The sequence below is a fragment of the Chroicocephalus ridibundus genome, chromosome 1, assembly GCF_963924245.1.
Source record: "Chroicocephalus ridibundus chromosome 1, bChrRid1.1, whole genome shotgun sequence".
NCBI lineage: Eukaryota > Metazoa > Chordata > Aves > Charadriiformes > Laridae > Chroicocephalus > Chroicocephalus ridibundus.
This window is the reverse complement of record NC_086284.1, coordinates 80391685-80397684: the sequence shown is the minus strand read 5'-3', so window position 1 is coordinate 80397684 and position 6000 is coordinate 80391685. Positions and strand designations below refer to the sequence as shown.

At 35.2% G+C, this 6000-nt stretch overlaps 1 protein-coding gene across 5 annotated transcripts in view; it reads left to right on the top strand.

The window, feature by feature from the left end:
* Nucleotides 1–6000, top strand: part of NLGN4X (neuroligin 4 X-linked) — a 189334-nt gene that overhangs the window by 24993 nt on the left and 158341 nt on the right. For 3 of the 5 annotated variants that reach the window (XM_063341143.1, XM_063341113.1, XM_063341137.1), the window contains exon 2: nucleotides 5449–5532. The gene's annotated coding sequence lies outside the window, so the exon portion shown is untranslated. Of the gene's footprint in view, nucleotides 1–1218; nucleotides 1350–3564; nucleotides 3701–5448; nucleotides 5533–6000 lie in introns of those variants that run through there. The other 2 variants (XM_063341129.1, XM_063341122.1) reach the window with 2 other exon arrangements.

Sequence of the window (6000 nt, the reverse complement as noted above, 5' to 3'; positions counted from 1 at the left end):
TTAATCTCAGGCTTGGCCTTTCTCTTATCCCTGACTTGAGAATCAACCTTTTCTTTTGACACAGGACTGGCACTTTCTCCCCTTCTGTTTGACCTTAGATTTAGCCTTTCTTATGTCCTTCGTTTTTACCGTGTCTTATTCTACATGCTTTCTTGGCATTGCTACTTTCTGGCCTCGAGTTCCCCTAAGGGGATTTATCGTTCCATTTACCATTCAGAATTTCTTAACATGGCAAATCCTTCTGCATCATCAGCATTTCTCTTGCATGTGTTGCTGTTTTGGGCCCAGGGTTCATGAGTTTAATTCTTCCTGACTTCTCATAGCAGTTTGCAAATTCTTCAGATTTCTTTTGTTTTGTTCTGATTCAAACTGAGTCTGAAGTCTTTGTTTCCAGCCTGCTTGTTGTGTTTTGGTTTTGGTTTGTTTTGGTTTTTTATTGGTTTTCTTTTTTTCTCCTTCAGCATATTTTTTATTCTGGAGCTTTTCAGGTTTTTGACCTGTAGTATTAATTATTAGGTTTGTTTGGAATCTCATTGTACTGATATTGTCATCCTTTCATCCTTTAGATTTCCACTTGTAGGTGTTGCAAAAATATTCAAATTTTCTAATGAAATGTGTATTATATGCTATTCAAATATTTACCCTCATTCATTCTTCTGTTAAGGACTTTTTAATCTGCTTTATCTGCTGTATCACAGAATGTCTTTATTTTGATAGGTAGTTCATGGTGATACTGATGTAGCCCACATGAGAAATGAACTTGTGTTTTACCAGTCTTATTAGCAAAGACCCATATCTACGTATTTCTGAAGTCAAGAAGGTTTTTCAAGAAATGTTAGTACTTTTTGAAAAAATAGGGACCTCTGCAAATTCATATCACTTGTTTGTAGTGCCTTATGAACATGTGCCTTATGAACAGCTTCATTCCTCCTCCCTGGTCTGCATCCTGTGGAGATGGCCTCAGCCTTTCTGTTTCTGTGTTATCGTTCCTCTGCTGCTGTGGTTGTATATTTAGTAGTAGCTCATGTTCTCTAAGAGCGGTCTCTGGTTGTTGTTTGTGTTAGACTGTTCTGCCTGCTTTCTCTGTTCATCTCTGGTCTCTGCTAGTATTTTTCTTGACCTTGTAGACCTTGCCACATATTCATACGTTCCTATTCTTTCTTTTTTTTGTCATTTCTCCCTGAAGCCACCCATCTTTTCTGTGGGATATTCTAGTTGCTTGTGGCTGAGGATACCGTCCCTTACCTCTGACTTCAGAGGAGTGTCAGTCTCTTTTTCCTGATTTCTCTGAGCGTACTACCACATGGTGATCCTTATGGGACAGGCAGGAATCAAGATCAGAGACACAGGTAGGTTCATAGGTTTAACTATTTAGAGCAGAAAGAGATGAGCAGAGAATTGTGAGGAAACTACTATGTCAGAGGGTGAAAGAAACAACACAGTATCCACCATATCTTTCTGATCTGCTTGAAGACAAGGAATAGAACTTGGAATATGTTCATTTAAGGGTGTGTGCATGAGTGGCTTCCTGTCTTGTTCTGGTCTGCTGATTTTGATTAAAGTGGAAAAAGGGATCCCCAAAATGGGAGCTTTTTCTTGTTGGAAGTTTCCTCTCCCTAGGCAAAGAGAGAGTTACTGCACGTTTAGCAAAGGAGAAGTTACATTTCACTGTGTTATTACATTTGGCTTTGCGTTATTTGATGCTTACTTACATTTGGTTTAACTAAAGAAGATAAGATGCCATCACTTATTTCTTAGATGTCTGTAAGTCAACATTACCTCAGTTGGTATATGTGGCAAGTGGGTTGTTTGTTTTCTTACTTAAAGCCCACACTCTTTGACTCATGGAGATAAATAAGACATGCCATTCAGGATGCCTATTTTTTCTCACTAAATAAAAGGAAGCCTGAGGTCAGATTTAGTTATTTAGCTTTCAAATGCCTAAATTAGGGAGAAAGCTAATTTCATTTGCATATCTCTGATACTCCTCTAGCTGGTCTGCATCCTATTCCTCCTGTGAGATCTACCTCTAGCTGGCTTTCCTCTTCTGAACACCCCCCTCCTCCCAAACTGTCCAGGCAAAAAACAGTTGAAATAGCAACATCTGCTTATCTGATATGGTGATTTCTGGGCTGTTGATGCTGGGAGAACATCACAGAACTGCACAGATGCATTTACCCATTCTTTATTCAGTGATTTTCTACTTACAGTTCAAAAAATTTTAAAATTTTATTGCTGTAGAATGTGTCACTACGTATGAAATTCTTGAATTTAGCAGTGGAGAGACTTTATTATCAAAATGTTCAAAAGAAAGAACTTGATATGAAGCTGTACCATTGGGAAAAAGGGATACAGATTTAAAGATGTATTTAAAGATGCTAGACTGCATTTCAAATGGTACATTTTCTTAGAGAGACTTCATGAACCTGTCTGCTCAAACCGAAGTTAATTACATTAGTCCAGTCATCGTGATGAATAAAATAGAGCATCAAAGACTAAACAAATATTTTTAGCCTATATCTGGGTATTGACAACAGCTGTCAGAAGTTTTTGGGCTAGCTGGAGAGAGTGGGTCATCATGTTTAAAACAAAACAAAACAAAATTTCTATGAGACAGAGATTTTATTTCTTAGGTAAAGACTAAGACAACTGTGTAAATATGATGACAGAACATCAGCCTTAGTTACTCGTTGTTGTGTCACCTATAAAATCAGAGACTGTTGTGATAATTCTGAGAAATGAGTCAATTAAGTAAGCTTAAACTGACTAGCATTAAAATGGGTCGTTATAGCACTAGCAGATTTGTCACCTTTGAGTCTGTGGACTGGTGAGAAAACCTGTTTTAGACTTCTGGAAAATGTGCTTAGAAGGACTGACAAATTTCCTGAACATTTTTCTTAAATTTTTATAATTATGAGGAGATCAGTTGTCACAAATATGAAGATAAAATGACACTTTAAAAAAGAAAAATATATTTACATGGCTTCTCTATTTTGTCTCACGTGTGTCCATGTGCCCCAAAAGCATATGGATACAAAGGAAGTGCAGTATTTGCAGTTGTTTTTTTGAGAGCAATTGACTATTGCAGAGATAAAGTCTAAACATGACCTGTAAATGGTCAAGAGAGAACAGTGTGGTTTACTAGAATATGTAAAGTCTAAACTGTAATCTAGTCATCTACAATTAAAATCAATCTACCATGGAGAATTAGAAGATCTGTAAGACAAACTAAAGGTGAAAAGGATAAGCACATATGTACAAAGATAAAATTGGAAAACCTAGTTCGCAAGAAACACTTTCTTCATTCATTTTTATGCTTCAAAGCTGGAGACTATTTAGGTGCTATGGACATACAGTAAATACAATCCCCATGTTTACCAGCAAAGCTGACATGACTAGTAGCAGGAATTAAACTATAAAGGCTGCTGAAATAAGGAAATGCAAGTTTAAAACAATTGAGAAGGGAAGCTCTGTCAGCCTTAGTATAGTTTCACTCTCCAGCCATTCCTTAAATCCTTCCTTATTTCTTATATCCTAGGTTTAATCAGCTACTACTGTTGGATAATTGGAATGGCTGTCAAAGTCTACGTGAGCAGTGCAATCTCCAGTAAAAGTGCCACTGTCATGTGGAGAGATTTAAGACATTACTGTAGCTCAGAATAAAGATTGCCCTAAACTTCAACTTCTGATTCCTCAACGGGTGTGTATGAAAAGTTGCGGTGTTGCCAGGCTTCCCCTGCAGCAAGTGTCCAGATGGACACTTTCACAGTTTAGCTGGAGTGTTTCACACGTTGCTTATTCATAAGGAATTTCGCTTTGCTTCCATATTCCTAAATTTCTCCCTTTCAGCCATTTATTCAGATATCCATCCGCTGGTATTTATTTCCAGTTTCTCAAGTTAATCACCTTCTTTACATGGAATCAAGGCCTGTGTTTGCAGGTGTTAAAATGAATTGCAGTTATAGGGAGTGCTGTGGCTGTAGTGAGGCAAAACTATTCATGAGAAAAAGTTATTCAGTGTGATTAAGCCTGTGGAATCTGCCAGTAGCAAGTAAGTGTTAAAGCCTGATTTCATTTACACCATTGATTTTGTTCAAAAGTGAAGTCTGAAATCTGATTATTTTTTTTTCAAGTAGTATGGGAATATTTTCTGAAATAGAAGATGAAAACTCAGTGTCATGAACCTTAGGATCTTTATTGCTAAAAGCTAATTTATTTCTTAAATTACTGTATAAATGAATACACAGAAAGAATGTGTTTGTATGCATGTGTATGTATAGATACATTGCTTGTGATGATAGCCCACACTTTATCTGTTATCTGGAAATCGTGCCTGTTTCTACTGATGCAGGTGGACCATGAAAGCCGTATAAGTTTGTGGAACATATTTGTCAGCTTATTGCAGAAGTGTTTCTACAGTGTTAATAGGCACTATGCTGTGGTCAAACGAATTGTGTAATTTTTCAGAAATGATAAGTTTGCCTGATGTATTAGCAAGCTAATAGGAATACTTGATGGCCTCACTCTTGCTCCTGTAATTTGTTTTGAAATGGTATTTTTCACACAAAATGCTCCTCTGTGTTGACCAATTTAATGAAAAAAATAAAAAATTATATGAAGTGCCTTGGTACTTTGAGAGATACAAAAAAACAACAAAAAAAAGTGCACGAATTACCCCTGCAAAATGTGTGCAGCTATAAATGCCATAAAATCAACTTTGCTGGCCTTTGAGGGAAGAGAAGTATTTCAGCTAATACAGTCTTGGAACCTATGCAAATTACCTGAAATAGCTTTCTTAACACTATTAAGGTTTGAGTTTTAAATTGCAGTGTCTCAAGATAGTCCTGACAGAGAAGACTGTTGGTAAATATTGGTATTTAGTCTATCTGCATAGTCTATCTAAAATGGATAGACTATTGGTAAACAGTCTGTCCATTGAAATGTCATTTGAAGTATAAGCTACAGTTTTGAATTACACATAGGAAAGAAAAATAATAGTCAAATAGCTTTTTAAAAATATGTGAATATTTATATTTTAATATATTTTCATATTGGATTTTTTATATTTTATATTTTAATATGTATAATATATATTTAGGGAAATAATTGGTATAGGAATAATAAAAACATACTAAACCCCAAGATTTTGTGGTGATTTTTTTTTTATTTTTTATTTTTAAGTGCTTGCCTTAGCTTTTTTTCCACAAAATATTTACTTTTGTGGTGTATAGTTATAAAAAAAATCATATTTTTGTAGCAGTGATCAATCTGCAAAGAAAAAATATTACTAATATTTTTTATAACAGAAGCCAATACACTATGATTAATGTATGTATTTATTCTCTGGGTATTAGTATTATGATTAGTATTATGATTATTTATTATGATTTAATAAATAACTTTTAAATAACTTTTAAAATAAGAGCACTATATATTTCCTCCTAACAGGAAAAACTTCTGCTATATCTGAAATGAAATCATGCTGCCTCCTATGGGGGAATTCTGAAGCGTTCTCAAAAATACGACACAGTGGTAAGTACTAAAAGTATCTTCAGAACAATTCTGTTCTCTGCAAAAATATATAAAAGAAATGAAAGCAAATCTCTATTGCTGGTGTTCTTAAATGTGTTTGAAATATATCTTTGCAATATATATGTCCGATTACAATGCTTGTTTGCCATGTGTTCATACAATGAGACATGGAATACAATCCATTCTAAACATTAATGCTGTTTATGTGCTTATTCATGATAAGCATGAATTTTTACTATTTTTCAGTTCTGTAAATATTGACTGATACCAATCAGTTTGTAGTTAAAAGATGCGCGATTAAACCTGGCTAATGTGGCACTGCTACTGAGTAAGGTTTGGGTTTTCCCGGACACACTGTACCAGATAGAGCTGACAGTCTTCAGTTTGCAAAACAAGGTTGGGTTCCAAAGTTCTTATGGGGCCATATAAATAAAGGGGCTTGGTTACTGTTTCATATTGTGACCATAA